Raw genomic sequence first — 19,643 nt, 5'->3', positions numbered from 1 at the left:
ATTGAGTACATAAAACCAGTATAAACACAAGATAATGAGAATAAAGTATCAACTGTTAGAATTTAGTACTTTGACCCACCATGCTATATATTTTTGAAGGAGTTGACATCATTAATTTTAGTGACAGTAAAAACCTCCCACAAACTACCTCATAGTTACTCTAAATGCAGAATTGCATTTCTACTAATGGTTAAAACATATTCCCCAATACTGTAACATCCCCCACCCCCAGAAATACTAAAGGTGACTCAGAGAAACTTCCTTGTGTTCTCATACAGCTGGAAAATTCACCTTTTTGGTTTTCAAAACTGAACTTCCCATTCAGGCTTGGCAATTGCAAAACAAAAAAGTAAATGCTCACTCAGTTTCACCCACTGGTGAAACAACCAAGTGGACGAGTTAACAGTCACCAACAGCAGCACGAGAAGCATTTCAGCCATTCAAACAAAAGGTTATTTTAAAAATTACCATAAGAAAATCTTCACTTTCTCTTTTTAATCATAGTCGGGTATAAATAAATCACAGGGAGAGGAGATTTATGGCAGTTAAACCATGTTTTATGAGTCCAGCTTTCAAAGCTGGTTACACTTGTCAATCAACAACAACTTCTATTTATATAGTACCTTACTTTCATTCATCGTAATATCACACAGGCACTCGTGCAAAGTTTTGGAGTGTAAACAGTTTTAAACCATTTCAACTATGTTAAAATTGCCCTCTCAAGAAACCCCTCCTGAAAAATGAACTGCAAGGCATCAGAGTGTTATGAAACTATAATTAGGTTAGCATCGCACTCATTCCCTCATTGTATAATTAATCTCTCAACTGCTCTGCAATCCATAAATGAAAACGGTATGTAAACAGAAGTGGTTCAATAAACAGAATTCACCTTTTTAAGATAAATTGCAGTGTTTTTTCCAGTGAGTGTCACATTATGCTCATCAGGGCTTTCACATTCTCAGCTGAAAGAATGAAGATTATGTACAAGCTGGCAGCTACCACTCAGAAAAGCTCAATTTACAATTACTCTGTTATAAAAGTCACAACTTTACTTCATGGATAATCCTATTGCATTTTATGGCTATTATAAATGAACCACTCTTGCAGTCAAAAAAAACTGTAAACACTTATTAATTAAACAGGAATGACAAGACAGAAAATAGTAAGACTGCATTGGAAATTTCAAACCATGTTTTAAAATACTGAATCAAAACTATGCTTTAATACTTGAAATGTTGGTAATCCTACTTTAATATATGGCGAAAACAACAGTTAAAAAAGTGTTCACAGAAATTATGACTCAGAATTTATGAGCAGAACTACACATGTTAGAAAACATCAGGGACGGTAAAACATAGAACATAGAACATTACAGAGCAGTACACGCCCTTCGGCCCTCAATTTTGCGCCGACCTGTGGAACCAATCTGAAGCTGATTTAACCTACACTATTCCATTATCATCCATATGCCTATCCAATGACCATTTAAATGCTCTTAAAGTTGGCGAGTCTATTACTGTTGCAAGCAGTGCATTCCACACCCCTAATACTCTCTGAGTAAAGAAACTACCTCTGACATCTGTCCTATATCTATCACCCCTCAGTTTAAAGCTATGCCCATCGTGCTAGCCATCACCATCCGCAGAAAAAGGCCCTCGCTGTCCACCCTATCTCACCCTCTGATCTTCTACATCTCAATTAAGTCACCTCTCAACCTTCTTCTGTCTAATGAAAACAGCCTCAAGTTTCCTCCATACCAGACAACATCCTAGTAAATCTCCTCTGAACCCTTTCCAAAGCTTCCAAATCCTCCTATAATGCGGTGACCAGAACTGTATGCAATACTCCAAGTGAGGCCCCACCAGAATTTTGTACAGCTGCAGCATGACCCCGTGGCTCTGAAACTCAATCCTTTTACCAATAAAGGGCAATACATCGTATGCCTTCTTAACAACCCTATCAACCTGGGTGGCAACTTTCAGGGATCTATGTACACGGTCACCAAGATTTCTCTGCTCTTCTACACTACTAAGAATCTTACCATTAGCTCGGTACTGTGTATTCCAGTTACTCCTTCCAAAGTGAATCACCTCACATTTTTCCGCATTAAACTCCATTTGCCATCTGTCAGCCCAGCTCTGCAGCTTATCTATGTCCCTCTGTAACCTGCAACATCCTTCTGCACTCCACAACTCCACTGACCCAAATTTACTAATCCATCCTTTTAGGCCCTCATTTAGGTTATTTATGAAAATGACAAACAGCAGTGGTCTCAAAACAGATCCTTGCGGCACACAACTAGTGACTGAACATTTCCATCAACCACCACCCTCTGTCTTCTTTCAGCTAGCCAAGCTCTGATCCAAACCGCTATATCACATTCAGTCCCTTGCCTCTGTATTTTGTGCAATAGCGTTTGGAACCATATCCAACACCTTACTGAAATCCACATACACCACATCAACCGCTTTACCCTCATCCACCCATTTTGGTCATCATCTCAAAGAACTCAATAAGGTTTGTGAGGCACAACCTACCCTTCATTAAACCATGCTGACCATCCTAATCAACTCTAATCCCTAATCCTTCTCTAGATAATTATAAATCCTCTCTCTTATAACCTTTTCCAACACTTTACCCACAACTGAAGTAAGGCTCACTGGTGAGTGGTACCTGCAGATTTTATTCCAGGAGAGGTGGCCACACTTTTAAGAATATGCCCTTCTGATTTGGACACTGTCAGGGAAAAGAGGGTGCAACTGAATGAAACAGCGAAAGAACCTTAAACGCCAGGGGTGCAAGATCCTGTCTTTGAAATTTATTCAAAAAGTTTGGGGCACTTCTAGCTTGTTTTGATAAATGAGAGTTCTGAAGTGTGGATCTGTTAAATTATTATATAAGATTCAAGAATGTGGTGCTGGAAAAGCACAACAGGTCAGGCAGGATCTGAGGAGGAGAATCGACATTTCGGACATAAGCCCTTCATCATTCATTCCTTAAGGGATTCTCTTGCTCCTCGGATCCTGCCTGACCTGCTGTGCTTTTCCAGTACCACATTCCTGACTCTGATCTCCTGCATCTGTAGTACCCTTACCTTCTTCTAAATTACCACATCACTTTGGTTCAGAAAGCTATTCAACTTTGACGGTGGCGACGGTGTTGGGGGGGAGGAGGCGGGAGATGTAGTGCGAGTAGGGGAGAATACGGTGAGGAGGATTGACCCAGTTCTTGACAGCAAAACATCAGAGGAAAAAGGGCTGTGCTGCTTGCCCAATGCCAAGGTTCAAGGCACCTGCTCAGGGCTGGACAGGAACTTTCAGTGGGAGAAGATTCATTATCGTGAGCCACGTAGGTACCAACAATAAAAGCAGGAGAAGGAAAGAGGTTCTGCATAATTAGTGTAAAGGACCTGCATAAAATGAAGCAGAACCACAAAGGTTCCGTTATCACTGCATTAGTATCTGAGCCACATGCATAGGGCATATAAGATTAGTTAAAAAGTGCATCGCTCACAAACTAGTGCAATAGAGTGGGTTCTGGTTTGGAGGCAATGCCACCAGTACCGTGGAAAGTTGGGGCTGATTCATGCTGGGACCAGTATTCTAGCCAGTCACCCAACTAGGGAAGTAGACAGGGTTTTAAACTAAGTAGTGGGAGCGAGATATCAAATTTAGAAAGATACGATAAATCAGAGAACTGAGATCAGATGAAAGAAAATACTACTAATATGAAAATGATAAACAGTTCGTGATAGGAAGGAGTTGAAAGGACAAATCTAAGAGCAAATCAACAGATAAGGCTCAAGGATACAAAAATAATATACGTATAAAACTAAGGCTCTACATCTGAACGCACACAGTATTTGAAACAGAACAGGTAAATTAAGCTTGCAAACAGAAATAAATGTGCAGACATAAAGGATGGAATAGATTCTGACATAAATACTGAAAGCTACGTGGGAAGCTAAGAAAAGGAGCAAACGTTAATTAATGATGGTTTTAGCAGAGTACAGAAGAATGACACAAATACAGAAAACCAGGATGTAGAGGTAGTTTTGGTACAGGGGAGAAATGATGAAGGGACGTCATCACTTGTGGCAGTGTTGCACAGGCCACCTAACAGTAACCACGTGTAGGATGAAGTGTAAAAGAAGAAATGATGGGAGCTTTAAGAAAGAAACAGTAATAACCATGGGCAATTTTGAACTAGAAAGAGATTGGAAACATCAAATTGTCAAAGGTAGCCTGGATGAGGATTTTTTTTTAATCTGTGCATTTCTGGCTGGGTAAAAACAATGACTGCAGATGCTGGAAACCAGATTCTGGATTAGTGGTGCTGGAAGAGCACAGCAGTTCAGGCAGCATCCGAGGAGCAGTAAAATCGACGTTTCGGGCAAAAGCTCTTCATCAGGCATACAGGCAGAGAGCCTGAAGGGTAGAGAGATAAGTGAGAGGAGGGTGGGGGGTGGGGAGAAAGTAGCATAGAGTACAATAAGTGAGTGGGGGAGGGGATGAAGGTGATAGGTTGGGGGAGGGGGGGGGGGGGGGAGAGGGTGGAGTGGATAGGTGGAAAAGAAGATAGGCAGGTAGGACAAGTCAAGGGGATAGTGCTGAGCTAGTATTCTGGATTAGTGGTGCTGGAAGAGCACAGCAGTTCAGGCAGCATCCAAGGAGCAGCGAAATCGATGTTTCGGGCAAAAGCCCTTCATCAGGAATAAAGGCAGAGAGCCTGAAGCGTGGAGAGATAAGCTAGAGGAGGGTGGGAGTGGGGAGGAAGTAGCATTGAGTACAATAGGTGAGTGGGGGAGGGGATGAAGGGCAGGGAGGAGAGGGTGGAGTGGATAGGTGGAAAAGGAGATAGGCAGGTAGGCATGACATGGTTGAAGAGCTTCAGGGCAGAGGAAATGACCTGAGAGTTGCAGTGGGAGAGGGACTCCCTGAGATTCTTGTAGAGAGAGGAGGAAAACTTCTTCAAGGCAGGCATCCTTGCAAGAGGATTCGCAGTAGGGTTAAAATCAACCAGGTAAAAACAATGACTGCAGATGCTGGTAACCAGATTCTGGATTAGTGGTGCTGCAAGAGCACAGCAGTTCAGGCAGCATCCAAGGAGCAGCGAAATCGACGTTTCGGGCAAAAGCCCTTCATCAGGAATAAAGGCAGAGAGCCTGAAGCATGGAGAGATAAGCTAGAGGAGGGTGGGGGTGGGGAGAAAGTAGCATAGAGTACAATGTTTGGAACTGGGGTGAGGTGGGAGAAGGGGAAATGAGGAAACTGTTGAAGTCCACATTGATGCCCTGGGGGTGTAGTGTTCCAAGGCGGAAGATGAAGCATTCTTCGTCCAGGCATCTGGTAGTGAGGGAGCAGTGGTGAAGGAGGCCCAGGACCTCCATGTCCTCGGCAGACTGGGAGGGGGAGTTGAAATGTTGGGCTACAGGGCAGTGTAGTTGATTGGTGAGGGTGTCCCGGAGATGTTCCCTAAAGCGCTCTGCTAGGAGGCGTCCAGTCTCCCCAATGTAGAGGAGACCGCATCGGGAGCAACAGATACAATAAATGATATTGGTGGATGTGCAGGTAAATCTTTGATGGACGTGGAAGACTCCTTTAGGTCCTTGGATGGAGGTGAGGGAGGAGGTGTGGGCGCAGGTTTTGCAATTCCTGCGGTGGCAGAGGAAGGTGCCGGATGGGAGGGTGGGTTGTAGGGAGGGCGTGGACCTGACCAGGTAGTCACGGAGGGAATAGTCTTTGCGGAAAGCGGAAAGGGGTGGGGAGGGAAATATATCCCTGGTGGTGGGGTCTGTTTGGAGGTTGTGAAAATGTCGGCGGATGATTTGGTTTATGCGAAGGTTGGTAGGGTGGAAGGTGAGCACCAGGGGCGTTCTGTCCTTGTTACGGTTGCAAGGGTGGGGTCTGAGGGCAGAGGTGCGGGATGTGGACGAGATGCATTGGAGGGCATCTTTAACCACGTGGGAAGTGAAATTGCGGTCTCTTAAGGAGGCCATCTGGTGTGTTCTGTGGTGGAACTGGTCCTCCTGGGAGTAGATATGGTGGAGGTGGAGGAATTGGGAATACGTGATGGCATTTTTGCAGGAGGTAGGGTGGGAAGAGGTGTAATCCAGGTAGCTGTGGGAGTCGGTGGGTTTGTAAAAAATGTCGGTGTCAAGTCGGTCGTCATTAATGGAGATGGAGAGGTCCAGGAAGGGGAGGGCGGTAACGGAGATAGTCCAGGTAAATGTAAGGTCAGGGTGGAATGTGTTAGCGAAGTTGATGAATTGCTCAACCTCCTCGCGGGAGCACGAGGTGGCTTCAATGCAGTCATCAATGTAGCGGAAGAAGAGGTGGGAGTGGTGCCGGTTTAAGTATGGAAGATCACCGCCGCTCCCTCACCAACAGATGCCTGGAGGAAGAACGCCTCATCTTCCGCCTCGGAACACTTCAACCCCAGGGCATCAATGTGGATTTCAACAGTTTCCTCATTTCCCCTTCCCCCGCCTTACCCCAGTTCCAAACTTCCAGCTCAGCACTGTCCCCTTGACTTGTCCTACCTGTATATCTCCTTTTCCACCTATCCACTCCACCCTCCCCCCCCCCAACCTATCATCTTCATCCCCTCCCCCACTCACCTATTGTACTCTATGCTACTTTCTCCCCACTCCCACCCTCCTCTCACTTATCTCTCCACCCTTCAGGCTCTCTGCCTGTATTCCTGATGAAAGGCTTTTGCCCAAAACGTCGATTTCGAAGCTCCTCAGATGCTGCCTGAACTGCTGTGCTCTTCCAGCACCACTAATCCAGATTTTTGGCTGGGCCAGCATTCATTGCCCATCCCTTTTTGTCCTTAAGATGGTGAGCCTTATATTGGCAGTGGGTAAGTTATTGGAGGGGATTCGCAAGGACAGGATTCACATGTACTTAGACTGATTAGGGCTTGTGAACATAGCTTTGTGTGTGGGAAATTGTGTCTCACTAATTTGATTGAGTTTTTTTGAAAACATGAACAAAGACTGATTGATGAAGGCAGAGAAGTAGATGTCTATATGGACTTTAGCAAAGCGCTCAACAAAGGTTGCGTATGGTAGACGGGTTAGTAACATTAGACCATATGGGACCAGGGGAGCTAACCAAGTGGTTAATAAGAGATGGTCTAACTACCACCCCCTTACATTCAATGGTGTTACCGTCACTGAATCTGCTACTATCAACATCCTGGCAGTTATCATTGACCAGAAACTTAACTGGACTCACCACACAAACACAGTCTCTACAAGAGCAGGTTACAGGCTAGGAATACTGCGGCAAGTATTCCTGACTCCCCAAAGCCTGCCCACCACTGGAATATTCCCCATTTGCCTGGATGGTGCAGCTCCAACAACATTCAAGAAGCTTGACACCATCTAGGACAGAACAGCCCACTTAACTGGCATCACATCCATTCCCTCCACCACCAACTTTCACTAATAGGTGTGCTATTTATAAGATGCACTGCAGGAATTCACCAAAGGTCCTCAGACAGCACCTTCCAAACCCATGATCACTTCCATCTAGAAGGACAAGGGCAGCAGATGCATGGGAACAATGCCAGCTAGAAGCTCCCCTCCAGACTTGGAAATATATCATCGTCTCTTCACTGTAGTTGGATCAAAACCCCAAAATTCCCTCTCGAATGGCATTGAGGGTCAACCCATAGAGGTGGACTGCAGCAGTTCAAGAAGGCAGCTCACCACAACCTCCTGAAGGACAATGGGCAATGAATGCTGGCAAACCTGAAGAAGGGCTTATGCCCGAAACGTCGATTCTCTTGTTCTTTGGATGCTGCCTGACCTGCTACGCTTTTCCAGCAACACATTTTCAGCTCTGATCCCCAGCATCTGCAGCCCTCACTTTCTCTCAATGAATGTTGGCAAACCAGCAACATCCATATTAATTAATTTTTAAAAATTAATGTACCACATTACTCAATTGTGCATTCGTTTTGACATAGAATACAGTACAGGCCCTTCAGCCCTCAATGTTGTCCAACCTTTAACCCTACCCTAAGATCAAACTAATCTATATACCCTTCATGTTACTATCATCCATGTGCCTATCCAAGAGTCATTTATATGTCCCTAATGTATCTGACTCCCACCACTGCTGGCAGTGCATTCCATGCACTCACCACTCTGTATAAAGAACCTAACTCTCTAACACCTCCCCTAAACCTTCCTCCAATCACCTTAAAATTATGCCCCCTCGTGAAACCCATTTTCACCCTGGGAAAAAGTCTCTGGCTATCCACTCTGTCTATACCTCTCTTCATCTTTTACACCCCTATCAGGTCACCTCTCATACTCTCCAGTCCAAGCAGCATCCTGGTAAATCTCCTCTGCACCCTCTCTTAAGCTTCCACTTCATTCCCATAATGAGGCAACCAGAACTGAACACAATATTCCAAGTGTGCTCTAATCAAGGCTTTATGGAACTGCAGCACAACCTCACGGCTCTTAAACTCAATCCCCCTGCTAATGAAAGCCAACACACCATAAGTCTTAACAATTCTATCAACTTGGGTGGTAACTTTGAGGGATCTATGGACATGGACCCCAAGATCCCTCTGTTCCTCCACACTGCCAAGAATCCCAAAACAAATCACTGCAGAACACCACTGGTCACCGAGCTCCAGGCTGAATCCTTTCTATCTACTACCACCCTCTGTCTTCTATGGAGGAGTTGTGGATAGTGAGGAGGGCTGTTGTCGGCTGCAAAGGGACTTAGATATGATGCAGAGCTGGGCTGAGGAGTGGCAGATGGAGTTCAACCCTGTCAAGTGTGAGGTTGTCCATTTTGGTAGGACAAATAAGAATGCGGAATACAGGGTTAACGGTAGGGTTCTTAGTAAGGTGGCGGAGCAGAGGGATCTTGGGGTCTATGTTCATAGATCTTTGAAAGTTGCCACTCAGGTGGATAGAGCTTGTAAGAAGGCCTATGGTGTGTTAGCGTTCATTAGCAGAGGGATTGAATTCAAGAGTCGTGAGGTGATGTTGCAGCTGTACAGGACCTTGGGTGTAAGGCCACATTTGGAGTACTGTGTGCAGTTCTGGTCGCCTCACTTTAGGAAAGATGTGGAAGCTTTGGAGAGGGTGCAGAGGAGATTTACCAGGATGTTGCCTGGAATGGAGAATAGGTTGAGAGTGCTAGGCCTTTTCTCATTGGAACGGAGAAGGATGAGGGGTGACTTGATAGAGGTTTATAAGATGATCAGGGGAATAGATAGAGAAGACAGTCAGAGACTTTTTCCCTGGGTACAACAGAGTGTTACAAGGGGACATAAATTTAAGGTGAAGGGTGGAAGGTATAGGGGGGATGTCAGGAGTAGGTTCTTTACCCAGAGAGTGGTGGGGGCATGGAATGCGCTGCCTGTGGGAGTGGCAGAGTCAGAATCATTGGTGACCTTTAAGCGGCAATTGGATACGTACATGGATAGGTGCTTAAGTTCGGACAAATGTTCAGCACAACATCGTGGGCCGAAGGGCCTGTTCTGTGCTGTATTGTTCTATGTTCTATGGACCAGCCAATTCTGTATCCAGACAGCCAGATTTCCCCATTTCCTTATCTTCTGAACCAGCCTACCATGGGGAACCTTATCAAACACCTTGCTAAAATCCATATACCCACACCCACTACTCTACCTTCATCGATGTGTTTTGTCACATCCTCAAAGAATTCATTAAGGCTTGTGAGGCATGACCTGCCTCTCACAAAGCCATGCTGACTATCTCTAATCAAGCTATGGTTTTCCTGTCTCTCAGAATCCTCTCCAATAATCTGTCCATCACTGACAAAAGACTGACTGGTCTACAATTTCCAGAGTTATCCCTATTCCCTTTCTTGAACAAGTGTATAACATTTGCAACCCTCCAATCATCTGGTACTAATCCAGTGGACAGTGGGGACACAAAGGTCATTGCCAAAGATCTCTTCCCCCGCTTCCTGTAATAACCTTGGTTATAACCCATCTGGCTATGGAGAGTTATCTATTTTTCAAACTTTCTAGTACATCCTCCTCCTTAACATGAACCTGTTTGAGCTTATCAGCCTGTTTCACACTGTCCTCACAAACGACAAGGTCCTTCTCATTAGTGAATACTGAACCAAAGTATTCATTAAGGCCCTCGCCTACTTCCTCCATCTACAGGAACAAGTTCCCGCCACTATCTTTAATTGGCCCTACCCTCACTCTGGCCATCTTCTCACATAAGTGTAGAATGCCTTGAGGTTTTCCTTAATCCTACCCACCAAAGCTTTTTCATGCCCCCTTCTGGCTCTTCATTCTTCAGTTCCTTCCTGGCTACCTTGTAACCCTCTAGAGCCCTGTCTGATCCTTGCTTCCTCAACCTGAAGTAAGCTTCCTTCTTCCTCTTGACTAGATGTTCCACATCTCTTGTCATCCAAGTTTCCTTCACCCAACTATCCCTTCCTTGCCTCAGCACTCGCAAGTGCTCCCTAAAAACCTCCACATTTCTGTCGTGCATTTCTCTGAGAACATCTCTTCCCAATTTATGCTCCACAGTTCCTGCCTAAAAGCATTGTCATGTCCCCTCCCCCAATTAAATACTTTCCCATACCATCTGCTCCTATTCCTCTCCCTGACTATAGTAAAGGTCTTTTGAAGGATTAGCATGGAATTTGGCATGCCTGCACTTGACCTGATGAGTATTCCAAAAAAAGCTCTGTTACCATGCCCTTTCATTCAGCCATTCACACTTTAAAAAATACAATACGCAAATCTAATTTGATCATCTCTGGAAAATGCTAATTTTGTATTGCATATCTCAAATTCACCACATACAGCTCACTTTATATTCTTCTCACTGATCACAAATAGAACAATGAATCTGCAGAGAACAAATATCAGAAGATAGCTAACTCATTATCAAACAAATCTAACTAAAACAAGAGGTTTACTCTGTACAGCAATAACCTGCAAATACATACCTTCCATAATGCCCTGTAAGGAGATTCACTCAAGAGAAACAGACAAAAAGCAGTTGAAGATTAGGTCATGTCAATCAAAGACAAAGGGGATGAGATTGGAGAGGTTTTTTGAAATTTGAAAAAGTTGTAGCAAAGTGGAAAGGCTTAAGAAGAAAGTTCTAAGTAAGGAATCAACACACTTGTATGACCTACTCTTGACTGTAAAGTGGAAGGTCAGATGGGAGAATAAATAAGAGACAAGTCATAGTCATAGAGATGTACAGCATGGAAACAGACCCTTCGGTCCAACCCGTCCATGCTAACCAGATATCCCAATCCAATCTAGTCCCACCTGCCAGCACCCGGCCCATATCCCTCCAGTCAAGAGTGAACAAGTGGATAGGAAGAAAATCATGCCGAGTTATGCACAAGTTGCCATACTGTAAAACTGGATTCAATAAGAAATAACAAACTCTGAAACACAAATACGTTACATTGATACATCCCAGAAATATAACACTTACCCTTGCACAATTGCTTTGAAGGAAACTAGCCCTTCTTTATATCAAAGTTCAAATCACCAACTGGATCTCTGTTGCATTGCTGTTTATATTCATGAATAAATACAACACTCTGATAACAAATAATTTATAAAGTCTTGACCTGAAGAGCAAGACTCACATTTCTAAATATTATACTTAATCCTCACATATGACAGCTGCTACAAACTGGCTTTCACCATTCTGTTGCACAACAGAAAGTGCGAACCACAAGAATGAATGACAATTACTGTTTCTGAGAGTATTACTTTTAGTCAACTGAAAGAAAAGGCCAGTGAAAAGAAGATAGTCCTGTAACAGAACACAGAGGTTTATTCTCTGTCCAAACCATGTTACACATTATCTCTAAATGCCTAACATTGTGTTAAATATAAAAAGTATTCTAGCATCTGCCTGATTATCATAGAAATGAATCTGAGGGATAAGATATACATGTCTTTGTAAAGACAGGGTTTGCTTAGGAGTAGTTAGCACGGCTTTATCTGTGGGAGATCATCTTTCACAAATTTGTTAAGAGTTCTTTGATGAAGTGACCAGGAAGGTTGATGAGGGCAGAGTGCTGAATGTAATCTATATGGATTTCAGTTAGGCCTTTGATAAGATTCCACATGGTAAGTTGCTCTGGAAGGTTAGATTGCATGGAATCCAGGCATAGCTAGCAAATTCAATACACATTTGGCTTAATGGTCGGAAGCTTAGGGTGATAGTGGAAGGATGCTTGTCAGAATGGAAGCCTCTGACTAGTAGTGTGCCTCAGGGTTCGATTCTGGGACCAATGTTGTTTGTTATCTATATCAATGATTTGGATGTGAATGTACAAGGCATGATCAGTAAATTTGTAGATGACACTAAAATAGGTAGTATCGTGGACAATGAGAAGGTTATCGGAAATTGCAGCAGGACCTTGATCAGCTGGAGAAATGGGCTGAGAAATGGCAAATGGAATTTAATATAAGTGTAAGGCCTTGCATCCTCCTTCCAATAACTATTTCAATGTACATTCCGGGATGCTAATGGAAAGTCCAATAAAATGCTAACACTACTTTGGAACAGAATTCCCAGCATGCTTATTAATAGGTTCAACTCTCTGATAAGTGTACAAACTTTCTGTAGCTGGTGCTATATACAGTCACAGAGATGTACCGCACAGAAACAGACCCTTTGGTCCAACTCGTCCATGCTGACCCCATAATTCTAAATTAATCAAGTCCCATTTGCCAGCACTAGGCCCATATCCCTGCAAACCCTTCCTGTTCAGATGCCTATCAAGGTATAATTGTACCAGCCTCCACAACTTCTTTAGCAGCTCATTCCATACACACAGCACCCTCTATGTGAAAAAGTTGCCCCTTAGGTCCCTTTTAAATCTTTCCCCTCTCACCATAAATCTATGTCCTCTAGTTCTGATCTTCCCCACCCCAGGGAAAAGACCTTGTCTATTGACCCTATCCATGCCCATGATTTTATAAACCTTTATAAGATCACCACTCAATCTCTGACGCTTTAGTGAAATTATCATCTTCCATGCAGTAATGTAAAGAAAAGATAATGGCAGCCTCACTATTACCACCAGAAACAGCACTGCCAATAGGGGAGGTTATCATCACTACTGGCGGCATTGATGACTCAGTGCATCCTCATTAGAATAAACAATATGATTCCTTTCCACTCCACTCCAAGAAGAACAATTTGCATTTATCTAGCAGCTTTCATGACCCTGGGTCATCTTTCTAGCCAATTAATTTTTCCTCACTCTAATATAACAAATGTTTGCAGCTAATTTTCACATGGCAAGATCCCGTAAACAGCAATAAGATACTGACCAGATGATCTATTAATAATTGTTGATTAAGGAGTAGATTTCAGTCATCGCATCAAGGAAAATGTTCCTGCTCTTCTTTGAATAGTGTCAAGGGGCCTTTCACATCCACCTGAAGGGCTGGCAGATTCTATATCTAATCTAAAAGACGACATCTCCTCAGTATGCTACTTCCATTTCGGTCTTCAGAGTGGTATATGAACCCATGGCTTTCTGACACAGAGTAATCCGGGGTAGACACAGGCTGCTGTATTAATGAAGTTTTGCCAGCCATAAAATCAAAACATAAACCACCACAAGTTTGGAACTGTCACAATATTAACAGGTCAAGTTTCAGAGTCCTTTACCCAGAAATGAAGTGACCAGTAATCTAGATGCAACACTAGACTTGACCGTCCACAATAATGATTTGAAACGTCAGACTGCTATCTACGTTTCATGCTGCAAGATGCGAAAAAAGTTCAATATCAGTAAAGACAATTAAATCCTTTGAACCTCTCAAAACACTCCAAATGTGTACATTTAATAATAAATTTCCATTTAAACTATATTTGCTGGCATAGATGACAACAGGGAGGAAACATTAATCAGGTTTCAAAGGTTTTGAAATGTGTCTGCAAAAGACAGAAAACATGCTTTGCATTTTGTACAGCAAGATGCAAGCTGAAAATAGAAAATTATTTTATTTCAGAAAACAAAGTACATATTGTAAAGCAGGGACCAGAGCACAGCTGAAAACCAAAATCATGCTGGTTCTATTTTTATGATGCCTGCAGTTAAACATTTTGCTGAAGAAATTGTGGGTCAATTGTTGAAAAACAGACATTTAATATAAGATATTTCAAATGTTGGCATAATTTTAGTGCTTCTGCAAGTAATTTTATACAATTTGCAATTTATGACTTGGTATCTAAAATCTTAAGCGATCTTATACAATCTCTTAAGCAATATACTCCTGATGAATTAATATGCAGTCCATTTTCACGTACAAACATTTGAATTAAACAACTGAAAAACATTGGAGGGATCTTCTGCACGGTTCCACCTATACAGAAATTTAAATTAAGCAGTTTTGAAACAGGCCACGTATGTTACATTTTTCTAAACTGGGTGAGACACAGTAAATTCTTATATGTCTTGAATGGATAAAACTTTCAAATTGGTTTTGCACCACCAGCAACATAAGAGGAAACAGGGAACTGAAAATGGCTCTCGGATATTAACAAGTACTTCACAGGGAGAGAACTTTTTTTTAATATTTATTCACTTGTGGGGTGTGGACATCATTAGCTGCTCTGCATTTTTATTGCCTGTTCCTGGTTGCCCTTGACAAGGTGGTGCGGAGCTGTCTTCTTGAACCATGACAGTCAACAACGTTGACCCACAATGCTCTTAGGGAGGGAATTCCAGGATTTTCACCCATGTCAGAGAAAAAATGGCAATATATTTCCAAGACAGGATGGTGAGTTTGGAGGGGAACTTGAACATGGTGGCATTCCCATGTATCACTGCCCTTCTCCTTCTAGATGGAAGTGGACATGGATTTGGAAGGTGCTGTCTAAGGATCTTTAGTGAATTTCTGCAGTGCATCTTGTAGTTTAAATGGTTCATATTGCTCCATTTGCCAAGTTTGAGGAAGGCCAAAATATTCATATTTCCTGGTGCTGATAATTCCACTGAGATTGTGTACATGCAATCGGGATGTAAAGCAGAAATTCAGGGAGCTAGGGTGGAAGCTTAGAGGTAGAACAAACAAGGGTTGTTGTCTCTGGTTTGGTGGTTGTGCCACGTGCTAGCAAGATGAGGAATAGAGAGAGAGAGAGAGATAGCAGCTGAACAGGTGGCAACAGGGATGGTGCAGGAGAGAGGGATTCAGTTACCTGGACAATTGGGGCTCATTCTGGGGTAGGTGGCACCTCTACAAATGGGATGGTCTACACCTGGAGGAGAAAGTGAGGTCTGCAGATGCTGGAGATCAGGGCTGAAAATGTGTTGCTGGAAAAGCGCAGCAGGTCAGACAGCATCCAGGGAACAGGAGAATCGACGTTTCGGGCATAAGACCTTCTTCAGAAGGTCTTATGCCCGAAACGTCGATTCTCCTGTTCCCTGGATGCTGCCTGACCTGCTGCGCTTTTCCAGCAACACATGGTCTACTCCTGAACTAGAAGGGTACCAATATCTTGGGGGGTGGGGTGGCTTCGGGAAGATTTCACCTAATTCAGCAGGGGGGTGGAACCGGAATTGTAGTTCCAGTGTACAGGAGGTTGAGGGTAGTGTACCTGCAGCTAGGAAGGTGGTTTGAAGTGTGTCTACTTTAATGCCAGGAACATCCAGAATACAGTGGGTGAACTTACAGTACAGGTTGGTACCTGGGACTTCGATGTTGTGGCCATTTCAGAGACATGGATGGAACAGGGACAGGAATGGTTGTTGCAGATTCCAGGGTTTAGATGTCACAGTCAGACCAGGGAAGGTGGTAAAAGAGGGGTAGGTGTGGCATTGCTATTCAAGGATGGTATTACGGTGCCAGAAAGAATGCTTGAGGACTCATCTACTGAGGTAGTATTGGCTGAGGTTAGAAACAGGCAAGGTCACCCTGTTGGGAGTTTTTATAGGCCTCTGATTGGTTCTAGAAATGTAAAGGAAAGGGTTGCAAAGATGATTCTGGATAGGAGCGAAAGTCGCAGGGTAGTTGTTATGGGAGAATTTAACTTTCTAAATATTGACTGGAAACACTATAGTTTGAGTACTTTAGACTAGTCAGTTTTTGTCCAATGTGGGTAGGAGGGTTTCCTGACACAGTATGTAGATAGGCCAACAAGAGCCGAAGCCACATTGGATTTGGTACTGGCTAATGTTAGATTTGGAAGTAAGCGAGCACTTTGGTGATAGTGACCACAATTTGGTTATGTTTACTTTAGCGATGGAAAGGGATAGGTATACACTATAGGGCAAGAGTTATGGCTAGGGGAAAGGCAATTTTGAGGCGATTATGTAAGATTTTGGATTATTAGGACAGGGAAGGAAACTGCAGGGGATGGGCACAACTGAAATGTCGAGCATGTTCAAGGAACAGCTATGCGTGTCCTTGATAAGTATGTACCTGTCATGCAGGGAGGAAGTGGTCGAGCAAAGGAACCACAGTTACTACAGAAGTTGAATCTCTTGTCAGGAGGAAGGAGGTGGTTTATATTAAGATAGCTAGGAAGGGCCTAAAGAGAGAGCTAAGAAGAGCCAGGAGGGGACATGAGAAGTCTTAGACAGGTAGGATTACGGAAAACCCTAAAATTTTCTAGACGCATGTCTGGAATAAAAAAATGATTAGAGTAAGATTAGGGCCAGTCAAGGACAGTAGTGGTAAGTTATGCGTGGATTTCGAAGAGATAGGAGAAGCGCTAAATGAATATTTTTAGTCAGTATTCACACAGGAAAAAGCAATGTTAGCGAGGAGATACAGGCTATTAGACTAGATGGGATTGAGTTTTATAGGGAGGAGATGTTAGCAATTTTGTGAAGTGTGAAAATAGGTAAGTCCCCTGGGTCAGATGTGTTTTATCAAAGGACTCTCTGAGAAGCTAGGGAGGAGATTGCAGAGCCTTTGGCTTTGATCTTTATGTTGTCATTGTCGACAGGATTAGTGCCAGAAGACTGGAGGATTGCAGTGGTCCCCTTGTTCAAGAAGGGGAGTAGAGACAACCCTGGTAATTATAGACCAGTGAGCCTTAATTCAGTTGTGGGTAAACTGTTAGAAAAGTTTATAAGAGATAGGATTTATAATCATCTAGAAAGGAATAAGTTGATTAGGGATAGTCAACACGATTTTGCAAAGGGCAGGTCATGCCTTTCAAACCTCATTGAGCTCTTTGAGAAGGTAACCAAACGGGTGGATGAGGGTAAAGCAGTTGATGTGGTGTATATGGATTTCAGTAAGGCATTTGATAAGGCTCCCGACAGTAGGCTATTGCAGAAAATACAGAGGCATGAGATTGAGGACGGTTTAGCGGTTTGGATCAAACATTGGCTGGCTGAAAGAAGACAGAGGGTAGTGGTTTATGGGAAATATTCATCCTGGAGTTCAGTTACTAGTGGGGCACTGCAAGGATCTGTTTTGGGGCCACTTTGTCATTTTTATAAGTGATATAGATGAGGGCACAGAAGGATGGGTTAGTAAATTTGTTGATGACACTAAAGTTGGTGGAGTTGTGGATAGTGCTGAAGGATGTTGCAGTTTACAGAGGGTCATAGATAAGCTGCAGAGCTGGACTGAGAGGTGGCAAATGGAGTTTAATGCTGAAAAGTGTAAGGTGATTCACTTTGGAAGGAGCAACAGGAATACAGAGCACTGGGCTAATGGTAAGATTCTCAGTAGTGTGGATGAGCAGAGATCTCAGTGTCCATGTACATGGATCCCCGAAAGTTGCCACCCAGGTTAATAGGGTTGTTAAGAAGGCATACGGTATGTTAGCTTTCATTGGTAGACAGCTTGAGTTTCGGAGCCATGAGGTCATGCTGCAGCTGTACAAAACTCTGGTGCGGCCGCACTTGGAATATTGTGTGCAGTTCTGGTCGCCGCGTTATATGAAGAATGTGGAAGCTTTGGAAAGGGTGCAGAGGAAATCTAATGGATGTTGCCTGATATGGAGGGAAGGTCTTATGAAGAAAGGCTGAGGGACTTGAGGCTGTTTTTATTAGAGAGAAAGTTAAGAAGTGACTTAATAGAGACATACAAGATGATCAGAGGATTAGATATGGTGGACAAGGACAGCCTTTTTCCTTGGATGGTTATGGCTACTACAAGGGACATAACTTTAAATTGAGGGGTGATAGATACTGAACAGATGTCAGAGGTAGTTTCTTGACTCAGAGTAGTAAGGCCATGGAATGCCCAGCCTGCAACAGTAGTAGACTTGCCAACTTTAAGGGCATTTAAATGGTCACTGAATAAACATTTGGATGATAATAAAATAGTGTAGGTTAGATGGGCTTCAGATTAGTTTCACAGGTCGGCGCAACATCGAGGGCCGAAGGGCCTGTACTGCGTTGTAATGTTCTATGTTCTAACATTAGCATTAATAAATTTGAGTGGATGATCTAGACAATACAAATTAATTTGTTCAGTAGGTTAAGAAATTAGCAAAAATATCAGTAATAGCCTTGCTATAAACAACTCTCCCAAGGTATATACAACACAACGTAACGTACTCAATAACATCCACCATCTTTAAAAACACATTGCTGTGTTTGACACCAACTGCGAATTTACAACAATCTCTGAATTCAATGAATGAGAAGAATGGAATATAAACTTTATTTTTCCTGAAAAATATAATGATTTAATATTCTACTAGGACTTATCAATCCTGTTTTAGTGGCTTAAGGCAGCTAACTTCTCATTTACACATAATTTTTTTTGAATTAAAATATTTTCAGGATATCAACACATATGACTGAAACCAATGTAGGAGTGAACAGGCAGCTTTTCAGCTCTTTGGACCTTATCAAAGGATAACATGCTCATTATTTTACCAGATTCCCAAATTGGAGTACTGCCGTATACCCATGGATAATACTATGTTTTGATTGTAAGTATATTCCTAAACACACTTCAATGAAAAATTTCCATTGTGCATATCAATAGTGTTATGTGAAAATAAGCAATGAGGTGCTTCTCCGGATCACATTAAAAATCTGACCTCTGTGCAAACTTCTGCCTGCAACTGTTTAGTTTGCATAACATTTATATACATTTAAGCGCATTTTCCTCCATTATAAATTCATATCCACATTAATGGTGGAAATTACGGTTTTAAAAGTCTCACTGTTCAGAATGTGCGACTTTAAACTGGAAACTGAATTAAAGCATATTCCCCAAGATAATTTAAACATCTTAAAGCAACATTCCAATAAAACCTCAATTGCCTAGCATTCCTTTTAGCAAGTTCCACAGAGTAAAAGACTCAAGTTACAGTGTTAATTCTACTCATCAATATGATGTCATCTAGGGTTCTGCATCCTCAAGCTTCAGACAGCAGAGTTCCCACTCTTGATCATTATGGAACATTGCATGAAGAACAGATATTACAGTAAAATACTGGGGCAAAGCCAGTGATATCTTTCTTTCAGAAGCAGTACCACACAGAAAATTTGTAATTTCTTTAAAATGCCTCAGGAACTGAAATGGTTTTTTAAGGAATGTTTGGAAAGGACTTTTAAGAACTTGCATCTATTGCAATTTTATTGAATAGTAAGACATACTTGTCCGTGTAACCTAGCGCCCTACTACTTGCAGCAGTACCAGCAGGTAGAAAGCTAGGT

The 19,643-nt window shown here is 42.8% G+C and overlaps 1 protein-coding gene across 14 annotated transcripts in view; it reads right to left on the bottom strand.

The window, feature by feature from the left end:
* Nucleotides 1–19,643, bottom strand: part of eps15l1a (epidermal growth factor receptor pathway substrate 15-like 1a) — a 395,032-nt gene that overhangs the window by 119,621 nt on the left and 255,768 nt on the right. The gene's annotated exons all lie outside the window — the stretch shown is intronic.

This window comes from Chiloscyllium plagiosum, unplaced genomic scaffold (genome assembly GCF_037043375.1).
Source record: "Chiloscyllium plagiosum isolate Xiang-an unplaced genomic scaffold, Cpla_swu_hap1 HiC_scaffold_28, whole genome shotgun sequence".
NCBI lineage: Eukaryota > Metazoa > Chordata > Chondrichthyes > Orectolobiformes > Hemiscylliidae > Chiloscyllium > Chiloscyllium plagiosum.
This window is presented reverse-complemented; position numbering and strand designations above follow the sequence as displayed.